A 16,904-nucleotide genomic window follows, 5' to 3' on the forward strand; every position below is an offset into this window, starting at 1 on the left:
GAATTACTGAAGAAAAACTAAAACATTATTCTAGACCTTTAGTACTTTAGGTTATGTAATTATATAAGTATATATATATAGGAGGGACCAGTAGTTTCAACATTGTCTATTGCAAATATAAAAAGTATAGTGCCCTTATCAAGAGAGTTTTCATAACTGATATAGTCTAGTTCATCAAGTAGTGAGTATTAATTTTCCATAAAAAAACAAAATCAATTATCTTCACCTTAATTTAGAGGTAGAGTAAGATGAACTATTCCATGCAGAGTGACACGGGTTGTTAGAAGACACGGGTTTTTTTTAATTCCAGAATGAATTTGCAAATTGCTCTTTCAAACGATATGAATATAAGAGTTGGAATTTTGATGTGGAATTAATTGAATCTGTGGATTGCTTCTGGCAAGATGACCATTTTTACAATATTAAAGGTGCCAACCCATGAGCATGGGAAATCTTTCCATCTCCTGAGATATTCATTTTCTTTCTTCAGAAACTTGAAGTTCTTGTCATAGAGATCTTTCACTTGCTTGGTTAAATTCACAGCGAGGTATTTTAAATTATTTGTGGCTATTGTGAAGGATGTCATGGATTAATTTCTTTCTGAGCCTGTCTATCCTTGGAGTAGATGAAGGCTCCTGATTTGTTTGAGTTAATTTTATATCCTGACATATTGCTGAAGTGGTTTATCATATTGCTGGTGAAATTTTTGTGTCACTTAAGTATACTCACACATCACCAGCAAATGGTGATATTTTGACTTGTTTGTTTCCAATGTGTATCCCTTTGAAGTCCTTTTGTTGCGTGATTGTTCTGGCTAGGACTTTGAGTAGTATATTCAAAAAGTAGGGAGAAAGTGGACACTCTTGTCTCATTCCTGATTGTAGTGAAATTGCTTCAAGTTTCTCTCAATTTAGTTTGATGTTGGCTACTGGTTTGCCATATATTGCTTTTACTAATGTTTAGATATGGGCCTGATGAATTCCTGTCTTTCCAAGACTTTGAACATAAAGAGGTGTTGAATTTTATGGAATGCTTTCTCAACATCTAATGAGATGATCATGTGTTTTTTACTTTGAGTTTTTAAATAGAGTATTACGTTGATGAATTTCCATACATTGAACAAATTCTACATCCCTACTTGATCATGATGGATTATTTTGATGTGTTCTTGGATTCCATTTGTGAGAATTTTATTAAGTGTTTTTACATGGCTATTCATAAGAGAAATTGGTCTGAACATCTCTTCCTTTATTAGGTCATTTGGTGGTTTAGGTATAAGCATAATTGTTGCTTCATAAAAGGAATTAAGTAGTGTTTCTTCTGTTTCTATTGTGTGGGACAGTTTGGTCAATATTGGAATTAGGTGTACTATGAAGTTCTGATAGAATTTTGTACTAAATTCATTTGAGCCTAGGCTTTTTTGTTTGTTTGTTTGTTTGCTTTGGTTGGGAGACTTTTAAACTGCTTCTATTTCTGTAGGAGTTATGGGATGGTTTAGATGGTTTAATTGATCCTGATTTAACTTTTGTACTTTATATTTGTCTAGAAAATTGTCCATTTCATACAAATTTTTCAGTTTTGTTGAGTATAGGCTTTGGTAGTTGACCCTGATGATTTTTTGAATTTCCTCAGATGCTGTTGTTATGTTTCCCTATTCATTTCTGGTTTTGTTAATTTCGATAACAACTCTGTGACCTCTAGTTACTCTGGCTAAGGGTTTATCTATCTTGTCAATTTTCTAAAAGAACCAGCTCCTGGTTTTTGTTGATTCTTTATATAGTTCTTACTGTTTCTACTTCACTGATTTCAGCCCTTAGTTTGAATATTTCCTGCTGTCTATGCCTCTTGAGTAGTTTTGCTTCCCTATATTCTAGTGCTTTCAGGTGTGCTGTCAAGTGTTTAATGTATGCTCTTTCCTGTTTCTTTTTGGAGGCAATCAGAGCTGTGAGTTTTCCACATGAAACTTTCTGTCTCATAATTTTTATTATCTTGTGCCTTCATTTTCATTAAATTCTAAAACTTCGTTCATTTCTTTATTTATTTCTTCCTTAACCAAGTTATTATTGAGTAGAGCATGTTCAGCTTCCATGTGTATGAGGACTTTCAGTAGTTCTTGTCATTATTGAATACCAATATTAATCCATAGTGATCTGATATGATGCATGGGATTATTTCAATCTTCTATCTTTTAAGGCCTATTTGCAATTGATTATATGGTTAATTTTTGAGAAGGTAGCATGTGGTGCTGATAAGATGGTATACTTTTTTTTGTTTTAGTATGAAATGTTGTACAGACATCTGTTAAATCCATTTGGTTTATAACCTCTGTTAGTTTCTATGTGTCTCTGTTAATTTCTGTTTCCATCATCTGTCCGTTGATGAGAGTTGGGTGGTGAAGTCTCCTACTAATATTGTGTGAGTTGCAGTATGTTCTTTGAACTTTAGTAAGGTTTCTTTTATGAATGTGGGTGACCTTTCATTTAGAGCACATTTACTAAGTATTGAGGTTTCACCTTGGTGTATTTTTCCGACGATGAATATGAAGTGTCCTTCCTTAATGATTTGGATAACTTTTGGTTGAAAGTTGATTTTCTTCGATATTAGAATGGTTGCTCCGGCCTGATTCTTGGGACCATATTTTTGCAAAATTATTTTGCAGGCTTTTATTCTGAATTCTGTCTTTGTGACTGATATGTGTTTTTGGTATGCAGAAAAATCCACGGTCCTCTTACTGTATCCTGTTACTCTATTTCTTTTGTTAGTGATTGAGTCCATTGATGTTGAGAGATATTAGGGACCAATGACTATTGTTTCCTGTTATTTTTGTTGCTAGAGGTGGAATTATGTTTGTGTGGCTATATTCTTTTTGGTCAGTTATAATTAGATGACTTTCTTGCTCTTTCTCGGCTATAGTTTCCCTCCTATTTTTTTTGAAATGGAAACTATTAAGGCCTCATATCATGGTTCAGTCATTGAATGATCAAAGGTCAAATATGAGGACTTCATGTATGGAATGCAGATTCATTAAATATATAGTAAAACATAATTTCAGCAAACCTAACATAAATGACTAATTTCAGCATGCGCATGAAAATGTATGTGAACACACCAAACGGATATAGGTGGGAAATTTTTTGGACAAAATGAAGATGAATCCAGTAACATGGAACCTTATTGAGCATACATATGTGCAAAGAATATCTGATTTTATTTCTTCATTCAGGTAAATTTCAGACAAGTAAGGACCTTGGAAATACAAGAAAACCAAACAGGTATTATGTTACCAAATCAACATACACTTAAAAATACTCAAAATTTCTGAAATAATGTGCATCACCCAAGGAGCTCCAACACATATCTAGCAAGCTTTTATATATTATTGTCTGACTTCTAATATGATTATTAAGAGAGAGAAATGTGTGACCTAAAGGGTAGAGAATAAGAAACTACAGAGTATTTGAGAATGAAGGGATCATATTTAATACATCTTTCTCAGGGCATAAGGATTGATTGCCATAATTTGAACAGAGAGAATAAAAGTGAGAGAAGAGGTAGGTGACTAGAAGGAAACATCAAGTTCTGAAGAGAGCAGAGCAGGTACAGACTTCAAGGGACTGAGGTAGTAAACACACCTTGTAAGCCAAAGAGATATTCCATAAAAATATGCAGATGAGAGATGGACACACAATTTCCCCCCTGGTATTGGTGAATGGAAATTTAGCTTCTACAATAAATAATTTTTTAAAAAATATGTAAGCCCATACCATGAAAAGTTTACCATAATTCTTTAGAAGATCATTCCATAACAATTTAGCAGCAAAAAACTCTTGAAGGGTTTAAAAGACAAAGGGCACACAGTTGGATGGATAGTGAATGTAGGAATAATAGAATTAGAGAATGATGTGATTCTCATCAAAATGACTGTTAAATTGAAGACTATAAAAGAAATAAAAAGTAGAATATGCAAATGGTTTTAGCACATGACATTCTTGCCCATACAGTATAATTCAAAAATTGCAACATAAACTAAATCAACTGAAGGGCAATAAACATATATTTTTGAAAACGTATTCTTACAAATCATATTAATAATAAACATGATAACTGAGCTATATGCTCAGCTACATACAATGAGGTTATTTTCTGTCTTGTATGATAAACTTTGAATATTTTCCTTTACAGAGATAATTTGTGCTATGTAATATCTCTGTATATCCATCAGAAAAAATATCCATAAAAGAAATCACTAGAGAAGTTGACTATCAAAGAATGGAACTGACTTTAAGTTGTAAATCAAATTGAAAATAATCCAAGACACCTGTACATTGTAATGACACATTAGTATGGAAATCACTCTTCTATGTTAATATAATGAATTTTTATTTATTCACAATTCAGATGTTATTCCTTTCCTGATTTCCCATCCATAAACAACCCTATCCCTTTCCCCACCCCCCTTCTTCTATGAGGGTATTTATTCCTCCACCTATTTACTCACCCCTTCCAGCCTCCCAATCCTGACATTCCCCTCCACTGGTGGGTTGAGCCTTAGCAGGACCAAGTGCTTCTCCTCCCTTTGGTTCATTACAAGTCCATCCTCTGATCTTCTGCTACATACGCAGCTAGAGCCAAAGGTCTATTAATGTGTAATTTGTTTTAGCTGTTTCCCAAGTGTTTGCATTGTGGAGGAAAACATAGTAAACTTATAACACTTTTAATTGGAGGGTATTTTTGCTTTGCAATACTCCTGAGAAATGCAAGAATGCATTGGCTTTAGCTCTAAATAAAACACAAATCTTATGGTACAGTTGGAAATTTCTCACATTTAGATACCTTCCTATAAATCAACACAATGTAACAATTTTAAGTGATTAAATCATAAGTTGACATACAAAGACTTGCAAATCATCATAAATGTCAGCATTACAATGATCATCATGTTCCTGTAGGAGAATATTGAATAAATAGTACTGAACTAATATTTACAGAAGAGATATTTTATTGCTAGAAAATGTCTTAAATGCTTTGATGTATGCAAATTTCTTTAATTTGGATGGTGACTTACTCCTTCAGATCTCTGGTTGTCATGTAATGTTCTTATGAGGTTAGAAACCCCTTCAGCTTCTTCAATTATTCCTCTAAATCCCCATTGGAGTTCTCATTTATATGGTTAGCGACAAGCATCAACCTTTATTTTTTTTCATTTCCTGGGAGAGCTTGGAGGCTGAATATCACAACTAAGATTAATACACCTAGGAGTTACTTAAAACCGTTCATATTATACTCTATGCATTCAGCTTGATAGTTAACCTAACTTTTGATGAACAATGTAATAAATAATTTGCTTGCCTTGGACTTCAAAGATAATCAGCTATTGTTAAAACCTTATGAATACAAAGAGCAGAAAGTCAGCTGACAAAGGCAACTACATGGCTCAGAGCAGAGGTAAGGTCAAATTTCCTGCTCAAAGTGGCCAGCCTGGTGGACTCAAGACACACAAAGGCAGAAGTCCCCTGGGACAGGGCACTTCCAGTTTCTGCCTGTGCCTGGAACTTCTCTGATCAATGCCCATAGCTCCATGCTCCCAAAACCCATGGGAGAAAATTCTAAACACTCAGAAGTGCAGGTAATCCTGAGACTGCAGGACAGGACTGACTTCCACTTCGGCCGACCATTGCACACATCCCTGGTCCAAGAGGAAACTGTATAGTGCCTCTGGAAAAAGGAATATAGGAGCAGTCAAGCTGCAGGAGCCCCGTGGTTCAGATAGGCGCCAGATCTGAACTGAACTAGTCAAACAGCTCCTTGCACCCAAATACCATGGGGATTAGGGTGGAGACATAGATGCTCAGAAGTGGAGACACTTCTGAGAAACCAATGGAGAATAATATCTGCCCATATATCCAATTCAAAAGGAAAACACCTTGTGCCTTCTTTGTTCCCTGCACACAGGGACCTAGGAGAAGTAGGGTCAGGACCCTTCAAGTTGGTGCACTCACAGAGAGATGAAAGCCAGCCACAAGGTGCGACTACTCACCTAAGACCAGAATAAACAGGTCCCATAACTGGCTGAAAGAAAACAGGAAAACAGGTCTACAGGAGTGCTAACACACAGGCCCATAAGAGGGTCAAGCCAACATCAGAAACAGCAACACCACAGACAACCTGATGGCGAGAGGCAAGCGCAGGAATGCAAGAAACAGAAACCAAGAATACTTGGCATCAACAGAGTCCAACTCTCCCACCAAAGCAAACACTGAATATCCAAACACACCGGAAAAGCAAGATCTTGATTTTAAATCACATTTGATCATGATGATGGAGGACTTCAAGAAACACATAAAGAATTCCCTTTGAGTAACGCAGGAAATCATAAGTAAACAAGTATAAGTCTATAGAGAGGAATCACAAAAATCCCTGAAAGAATTAAAGGATAACACAATCAAACAGGTGAAGAAATTAAAAATGGAAATAGGAACAATAAAGAAAGGACAAAGGGAGACAACCCTGGATATAGAAAACCAAAGGAAGAGAAAAGGAGCCGTAGAAACAAACATCACCAACAGAATGAAAGAGATAGAAGAGAGAATCTCAGGAGCAGAAGACTTCATAGAAATTATCGACACAACTGTTAAAGATAATGAAAAATGGAAAAAAGCTACTGGTACAAAACATACAGGAAATTAAGGACACAATGAGAAGATCAAACCTAAGGATAATAGGTATAGAAGAGAGTGAAGACTCCCAGCTCAAAGGACCAGTAAATATCTTCAAAAAAAATTCATAGAAGAAAACTTCCTGAATATAAAGAAAGAGATGCCCTTAAACATACAAGAAGCCTATAGAACTCCAAGTAGATTGAACCAGAAAGAAACTCCTTCCATCACGTGATAGTGAAAACACCAAATGCACAAAACAAAGAAAGAATATTGAGAGCAGCAAGGGAAAAAGGTCAAGTAACATATAATGGCAGACCTGGCAGAATTACACCAGATTTCTCACCAGAGACTGAAAGTCAGAAGATCTTGGACAGATGTCGTACATACTGTATGAGAACATAAATCACAGCACAGGTTACTGTACCCAGCAAAAATCTCAATTAACATAGATGGAGAAACCAAGATATTCCATGACAAAACCAAATTTACACAATATTTTTCTACAAATCCAGCCCTACAAAGGATAATAAATGGTAAGGCCCAACATAAGGAAGCAAGCTGTAGCCTAGAAAAAGCAAGAAACTAATCATCTTGGCAACAAAACAAAGAGAAGAAAAGGACACAAACATAATTTCACATCCAAATATGAATATAACAGGAACTAACAATCACTATTATTTAATATCTCTCAACACCAATGGACTCAGTCCCCAATGAAAAGATACAGATTAACAAACTTGATATGCAATGAGGACCCTGCATTCTGGTGGCTAAAGGAAACACACCTCACAGACAAAGACAGACAATAACTCAGGAAAACAACTTTCCAAGCAAATGGTCTGAAGAAGCAAGCTGGAGTAGCCATTCTAATATCGAATAAAAGCAATTTTCAACCAAAAGTCATTAAAAAATATGAGGAAGGACACTTCATATTCATCAAAGGAAAAATCTACCAAGATGAGCTCTCAATCCTAAATATCTATGCTCCAAACACAAGGGCACCTACATACATAAAAGAAACCTTACTAAAGCTCAAAGCACATATTGTACCTCACACAGTAATAGTAGGAGATTTCAACACCCCACTCTCATCAATGGACAGATCATGGAAACAGAAATTAAACAGAGACACAGACAGACTAAGAGAATACATGAACCAAATGGACTTAACAGATATTTATAGAACATTCTATCCTAAAACAAAAGGATATACCTTGTTCTCATCACCTCATGGTACTTTCTCCAAAATTGACCATATAATCAGAAATAAAACAGGCCTCAACAGATACAGAAAGATAGAAATCAGCCCATACATCCTATCAAACCACCACGGGTAAAGCTGGTCTTCAATAACAATAAGGGAAGAATGCCCACATATACATGTACATTGAACAATGCACTACTCAATGATAACCTGGATAAGGAAGAAATAAAGAAATTAAAGACTTCTTAGAATTTAATGAAAATGAAGGTACAACACACCCAAACTTATGGAATACAATGAAAGCTGTGCTAAGAGGAAAACTAATAGCTCTGAGTGCCTACAGAATGAAACAGAAGAGAGCATATATCAGCAGCTTGACAGCACACCTACAAGCTCTAGAACAAAAAGAAGCAAATACACCCAGGAGGAGTAGAAGGCAGGAAATAATCAAACTCAGAGCTGAGGTCAACAAAATAGAAACAAAAAAGACTATAAAAAGAATCAACAGAACCAAAAGCTGGATCTTTGAGAAAATTAACAAGATAGATAAACCCTTAGCAAGACTAAAAGTAGGGCACAGAGACTGACTGTGTCCAAATTAACAAAATCAGAAATGAAAAGGGACACATAACTACAGAATCAGAGGAAATTCAAAAATCATCAGATCCTACTACAAAAGCCTATATTAAACAAAACATGAAAATCTGCAGGAAATGGACAATTTCCTAGACAGATACCGGATACCAAAATTAAATCAGGAACAGATAAAGCATTTAAACAACCCCATAACTCCTAAAGAAATAGAAGCAATCATTAAAAGTCTCCCAACCAAAAAGAACCCAGGTCCAGAGGGTTTCATGCAGAATTCTATCAGATTTTCACAGAAGACCTCATACCAATACTATCCAAACTATTCCACAAAATTGTAACAGATAGAGCGCTACTGAATTCATTCCATGAAGCCACAATTACTCTTATACCTAAACCAAACAAAGACCCAACAAAGAAAGAGAATTTCTGACCAATATCCCTTATGAATATCGACACAAAAATACTCAATAAAATTCTTGCAAACGGAATCCAAGAGTACATCAAAACAATCATCCATCATGATCAAGTAGGCTTCATGCCAGGCATGAAGGAATGGTTTAATATATGGAAAACCATCAACATAATCCACTATATAAACAAACTGAAATATAAAAACCACATGATCATTTCATTAGATGCTGAGGAATCATTTGGCAATAATCAACAACCCTTCATGATAAAAGTCCTGGAAAGAATAGGAATTTAAGGCCCCAACCTAAACATAGTAAAAGCCATATACAGCAAACCAGTAGCTAATATTAATCTAAATGGAGAAAAAATTGAAGCAATCCCATTAAAATCAGGAAATAAGTAAGGTTGCCTACTCTCTCCCTACTTACTCAATATAGTTGTTGATGTTCTAGCCAGAGCAATCAAACAACAAGGTGATCAAAAGGATACAGTTTGGAAAAGAGCAAATCAAAATATCAGTATTTGCAGATGATATGAGAGCATATTTTATTGATCATAAAAGTTCCACCAGAGAAATACTAAGCCTGATAAACACCTTCAGCAATGTGTCTAGGTATATAATTAAATCAAATAAATCAGTAGCTTTCCTCCACACAAAAGAGAAACAAGCCAAGAAAGAAATCAGAGAAATGACAGCCTTCATAATAGTCACAAATAATATAAAATACCTCGGTATAACTCTAACCACTCAAGTGAAAGATCTGTATGATAAGATCTTCAACCTTCTGAAGAAAGAAATTGAAGAACTCAGAAGATGGAAAGATATCCCATGCTCATGGATTGGCAGGATGAATACAGTAAAAATGGCCATTTTGCCAAAAACGATCTACAGATTCAATGCAATCCCCATCAAAATACCAATCCAATTCTTCAGAGAGTTAGATAGAACAATTTGCAAATTTATCTGGAATAACAAAAAACCCAGGATAGCTAAAACTATCCTCAACAAAAAAAGGACTTCCATGGGAATCACTATCCCTGAACTCAAGGAGTATTACAGAGCAGTAGTGATTAAAACTACATGGTATTGGTACAGAGACAGACAAACAGACCAGTGGAATAGAACTGAAGACTCAGTAATCCATTGGAAAAAAGATAGCATTTTCAACAAATGGTGATGGTTTAACTGGAGGTCAGCATGTAGAAGAATGCAAATCGATCCATGCTTATCACCCTGTACAAAGCTTATGTCCAAATGGATCAAGGACCTCCACATCAAACCAGATATACTCAAACTAATAGAAGAAAAATTGGGAAAGATTCTCAAACACCAGTGGAGAAAATTTCCTAAACAAAAGACCAATAGCTTATGCTCTAAGATCAAGAATTAACAAATGGGATCTCATAAAACTGCAAAGCTTCTTACAAGTGTCCTAACACTGTTGTTAGGACAAAACAGCAACCAACAGATTGGGAAAAGATCTTTACCAATCCTACAACTCATAGAGGGCTTATATCCAAAATATACAAAGAACTCAAAAAGACTGCAGGGAGACAAATAACCCTATTAAAAATGGGGTTGAAATCTAAACAAAGAATTCAGAGAGGAGGAATGCTGAATGGCTGAGAAAAACCTAAAGAAATGTTCAACATGTTTAGTCATAAGGGAAATGCAAATCAAAATAACCCTGAGATTCCACCTCTCACCAGTCAGAATGGCTAAGATCAAAAGCTCATATGACAGCAGATGCTGGTGAGGATGTGGAGAAAGAGGAACATGCCTCCATTGCTGGTGGGATTGCAGACTGGCACAGCCATTCTGGAAATCTGTCTGGAGGTTCCTAAGAAAATTGGACATTGAACTACCTGAGGACCCAGCTATACCTCTCTTGGGCATATACCCAAAAGATGCCCCATCATATAACAAAGACACATGCTCCACTATGTTCATAGCAGTTTTATTTATAATAGCCAGAAGCTGGAAAGAACCCAGATGCCCTTCAACAGAGGAATGGATACAGAAAATGTGGTACATATACTCAATGGAATACTAATCAGCTATCAAAGCAATGACTTTATGAAATTCATAGGCAAATGAATGGAATTGGGAAATATAATCCTGTGTGGGGTAACCCATTCACAGAAAATCCCCATGGGTCTGTTAATGTGTATATTTTTTGAGCTGTTTCCCAAGTGTTTGCATTGTGAAGGAAAACATAGCCAATTTATATCATTTTTATTTGGAGGGTAGTTTTGGTTTGCAATGCTCCTGACAAATGCAAGGGTGCATTGGCCTTAGGTCCATATAAAACACAATCAAATCTTATCGTACAGTTGGAAATTTCTCACATTTAGACACCTTCCTAAAAAATCAACACACTGCAACAACTTTAAGTGATTAAATCTTAATAAGTTAAGACATGAAGACTTGCAAATCATCACCAATGTCAACATAACAATGATCATCATTTTCCTATAGGAGTATATAGAATAAATAGTACCGAACTAATATTTACAGAAGAGAAATTTTTGTTGCTAGAAAGTTCTTTAAATGATTTGATATATGAAAATTTCTTTAATTTGGATGGTGGTTTGCTCCTTCAGATCTCTGGTTGGTAGGTAATGTTCTTATGAGGTTGGAAACTCCTTCAACTCCTTCAATCCTTCCTCCAACTCCTCCAATGGGGACCCTGTTCTTATTTATATGGTTGGCTGTGAGCATCCACCTCTACTTTTTTTCTTGTTCTGGAAGAGCCTCTTGGGAGACTGAATATCACAACTAAGATTAATACACCTAGAAGTCACTTAAAACCATGCATATTATACTCTATGCATTCATCTTGATAGTTAACTTATGATAAACAATGTAATAAATAATTTGCTTGCCTTGGACTTCAAAAATAATCAGCTATTGTTAAAACCTTATGAATACAGAGAGCTGAAAGCCAGGCGCCAAGAGCATCTACATGCCTGAAAGCAGAGGTAAGGTCAACTTTCCTCTTCCAAGTGTCCTGCCTGATGTACTCAAAGCACACAAATACAGAATTCCCATGGGACTGGGCACTTCCAGTTTCTGACTGTGACTGGAACTTTTCTGATCCCTGCCCACAGCTCCCTGCTCCCAAATACTGTGCGAGAGACAGAGAGGTGAACACACAGAAGTGCGGGCAATCCCAAGACTGCAGGGCAGGGCAGATTGCCTCTTCTGCCCACCATTGACCACAACCCTGGCCCAAGAGGAAACTGCATAGTGCCTCTGGAAAAAGGAATATAGGAGCAGTCAAGCCGCAGGAGCCAAGTAGTCCGGATCTGCACCCAGATCTTAACTGAACCAGTCAAACAGCTCCTTGTACCCATATACCATAGGAGTTGTGGGGAGACCTAGACCCTCAGAAGTTCAGTACTCCTGATAAACCAAAGGAGAATAATCTCTGCCTACATTCCTAACTCAGAAGGAAAACACTTTGCGCCTTCTTAGCCCTGTGTACACAGGGACCTAGGAGAAGTAGGGGCAGGACCATTCTAACTGCTGCACTCACAGAGAGATGAAAGCCAGCCACAAGGTGTGACTACTCGTCTGAATGCAGAATGCACTTGTCCCATAACTTGCTTAAAGAAAACAGGAAAACAGGTATACAGGCATGCTGACACAAAGGCCCACAGAAGGTTCAAGCAAACATCAGAAACAGCAACACCAGAGAAAACCTGATTTTGAGAGGCAAGCACAGAAACCCAAGCAACTGGAACCATGACTACTTAATATCATCAGACCTTAGTTCTCCCATCAAAGCAAACACTGGATATCCAAACACACTGTGAAAACAAGATCTAGATTTAAAATCACATTTTATGATGATGATGGAGGACTTTAAGAACATCAGAATTAACTCCGTTAAGGAAATACAGGCAACACAAGCAAACAGTTAGAAACCATGAAAGAGGAAACAAAAAAAAATCCCTTAAAGAACTACATGAAAACACAATTAGACAGGAGAAGGAAATAAACAAAACTGTCCAGGAGTTAAAAATGGAAATAGAATCAATAAAGAAAGCACAAAAAGAGACAACCTTGGGGATAGAAAACCTAGGAAAGACATCAGGAGTCATAGATGCGAGCATCACAAACAGTGTACAAGAGATAGAAGAGAGAATCTCAGGAGCAGAAGATACCACAGAAATCATCAAGACAACTGTCAAAGATAATGTAAAACGGAAAAAGTTCCTAGCTTAAAATACAGGAAATCCAGTACACAGTGAGAACTTCAAACCTAACGTAATAGGTATAGAAGAGAGTGAAGTCTCCCAACTTAAAGAGCCAGTAAGTATCTTTTAAAAAGTTATAGAAGAAAACTGTCCTAACCTAAAGAGAGTGATGCCCATAAATATGAAAGAAGCCTACAGAATTCCAAATAGATTGGACAAGAAAAGAAATTCTTCCCATCAGATAATAGTCAAAACACCAAATGCATAAAACAAAGAAAGAATATTAAATGCAGTAAGGGAGAGGGTCAAGTAACATATAAAGGCAGACATGTCAGAATTACACCAGACTTCTACCCAGAGATTATGAAAACCAGAAGATCCTGGAGAGATGTCATATAGACATTAAGACAACACAAATGCCAGCCCAGGCTACTATATCCAGCAAAACTATCAATTAACTTTGAGGGAGAACAAGATATTCCATTACAAAACCAAATTTATACAATATCTTTCTACAAACCCAGCCCCACAAAGAATAATAAACGGAAAAGCCCAATACAAGGAGAGAAACTACACCCTAGAAAAAGGAAGAAAGTAATCTTTTTGCATAAAAACCAAAAGGAGAGTAGCACACAAACATAATGCCACCTCTAAATATGGAAAAAAACAGGAAGCAACATTCACTATAGCTTTATATCTCTCAACATCAATGGACTCAATTCCCCAATAAAAAGACACAGATTAACAGACTGATTACAAAAAGAGGAAACAGCATTTTGCTTCCTACAGGAAACACACCTCAGAGACAAAAACAGATACTACCTCAGAGTAAAAGACTGGAAAACCACTTTCCAATCAAAGGAATCCAAGAAGCAAGCTGGAGTAGCCATTCTAATATCGAATAAAATCGACTTTCAAACAAGAGTCATCAAAAAAGTTAGGGAAGTAACCTTCATATTCATCAAAGGAAAAATCCACCAAGAAGAACTCTCAATCCTAAATATCTATGTTCCAAATACAAGGGCACCTACATTGATAAAAGATACTATATTAAAGATCAAAGCACACACTGCACCTCAGAAAATAATAGTAGGAGATTTTAACACCCCATCTCATCATTGGACAAATCATGGAAATAGAAATTAAACAGAGACATAAAGAGACTAACAGAAGTTATGAACCATATAGACTTAACAGATATTTATAGAACATTTCATACTAAAAACAAACAACAAAAAAAGATATACCTTCTTCTCACCACCTCTTGGTACCAACTCCAAAATTGACCATATAATCAGGCACAAAATAGACCTCAACACATACAGAAAGATAGAAAAAATCCACTGCATTTTACCAGATCACCAAGGACTAAGACTGGTTTTCAATAACAACAATATGGAAAGAACACCCCCACATATATGGAAGTTGAACAATGCACTGTTCATTGATAACTTGGAAAATGAAGAAATAAAAAAATTAATTAAAGACTTCTTACAGTTTAATGAAAATTAAAGTACATCATACCCAAACTTATGGGACACAAAGAAAGTTGTTCTAATAAGACAACTCATAGCTCTGAGTGCCTGCAGAAAGAAACAAGAGAGAGCACGCATGAGTAGCTTGACAGCACACATGAATGCTCTAGAAAAAAGAAGCAAATACACCCAAGAGGAGCAGAAGGCAGGAAATAATCAAATTCAGGGATGAAATCAAACATGTAGGAACAAACATACAAAAAATTATACAGAGAATCAGGAGCTTGTTTTTTGAGAAAATCAACAAGATAGATAAAACCTTAACCAGGCTAACCAGAGAGCAGAGAGAGAGAGAGAGAGAGAGAGAGAGAGAGAGAGAGAGAGAGAGAGAGAGAGAGAGAGAGAGAGAGAGAGAGAATCCAAATTAACAAAATCAGAAATGAAAAGGGAGACATAACAACAGAATCTGAAGAAGTTAAAAATCATCAGATCTGACTTAAAAAGCTTATATTCAAGAAAACACGATTGTCTGGAGGAAATGAACAATTTTCTAGACAATAATCGTAGTTAAATCTGGAACAGAAAAAAAAACATTTTAATAGGTCAGTAAAGCCTAAAGAAATAGAAGCAGTCATTAAAAGTCTCCCAACCAAAAAGAGGTAAGGACCAGATGAGTTTAGTAAAGAATCTATCAGAACTTCATAGAAGACCTCATTCCAATACTGTCCAAACTATTCCACAATATTAAAACAGACAGAGCACTACCAAATTCCTTCTATGAAGCCACAAATACTCTTATACCTAAACCACACAAAGAACCAAAAAATAAAAAAAACTTCAGATCAATTTCCCTTATGAACGTTGATGCAAAAATACTCAATAAAATTCTTGTGAATTGAATCCAAGAGCAAATCAAAATGATCATCCATCATGATCAAGTAGGCTTCATCCCAGGTATGAGAAGAGGGTTCAATATATGGAAAACCATCAACATAATCCACTATATAACCAAACTCAAAGAAAAAAAACACTCGATGATTTTTATTAGATGCAGAAGAAGCACTTGACAAAATTCAATGAACCTTCAGGATAAAAGTCCTGGAATGAACAGGAATTCAAGGCCCACACCTAAACATAGAAAAAGCCATATACATTAAACCAGTAGTTAACATTAAACTAAATGCAGAATAACTCGAAGCAATCCAACCTAAATCAGGGACTAGACATGTCTTCCCACTGTATCCATACTTATATAATATAGTTCTCAAAGTCCTAGCCAGAACAATCAGACAAAAAAGTAGGTCAAAAGGATACAAATTGGAAAGGAAGAGGTCAAAATATCTATTTGCAGATGATATGATAGTATATTTAAGTGACCCAAAAGTTCCAAAACAGACCTACTAAGCCTGATAAACAATGTCAGCAAAGTGGCTGGGTATAAAATTAACTCAAACAAATCACGAGCCTTCCTCTACACAAAAGTTAAACAGACTGAGAAAGAAACTATGGAAACAACACCCTTCATAATAGTCCCAAATAATATAAAATACTTTGGTGTAACTTTAAACAAGCAAGTAAAAGTTCTGTATGATAGAACTTCAAGTCATCAAAAAGAGAAATGGAATAAGATCTTAGAAGATGGAAAGATCTCCAATGCTCATGGATTGGCAGGATTAATATAGTAAAAATGGCCATTATACCAAAAGCTATTTACAGAATCAATGCAATCACCATCAAAATTCCAATACAATTCTTCACAGAGTAAAAACAAAAAATTTGCAAATCATCTGGAATAACAAGAAACCCAGGAGAGCTGAAATAATTCTCAACAATAAAAAAACTTCTGGGGGAAATCACCATTCCTGTCCTCAAGCAGTATTACAGAGCAATAGGGATAAAAACATTTATGGTATTGGTTCAGAGACAGTCGGGTTGTCCAGTGGAAAAGAGTTGAAGACCCAGAAATGAACCCACACACCTATGCTCACTTCATTTTTCACAAAGGAGCCAAAACCATTAAATGGAAAAGAGATAGCATTTTCAACAAATGGTACTGGCTCAACTAGAGTCAGCATGTAGAGGAATGGAAATCAAACCATTCTTATCACCCTGTACAAAGCTTAAGTCCAAGTGGATCAAGGACCTCCACATCAAACCAGATGCATTCAAACTAATAAAAACTGGGGAAGATTCGCGATCACATGGGCACTGGAGAAAATTTCCTGATCAGAACACCAATGGCTTATGCTTTAAAATCAAGAATCGACAAGTGTGATCTTATAAAGCTACAAAACATATATATATATATATATATATATATATATATATATATATATATATATATATATATATATATATATA

Source organism: Rattus norvegicus, chromosome 1 (genome assembly GCF_021556685.1).
Source record: "Rattus norvegicus strain SHRSP/BbbUtx chromosome 1, alternate assembly SHRSP_T2T, whole genome shotgun sequence".
Lineage (NCBI taxonomy): Eukaryota > Metazoa > Chordata > Mammalia > Rodentia > Muridae > Rattus > Rattus norvegicus.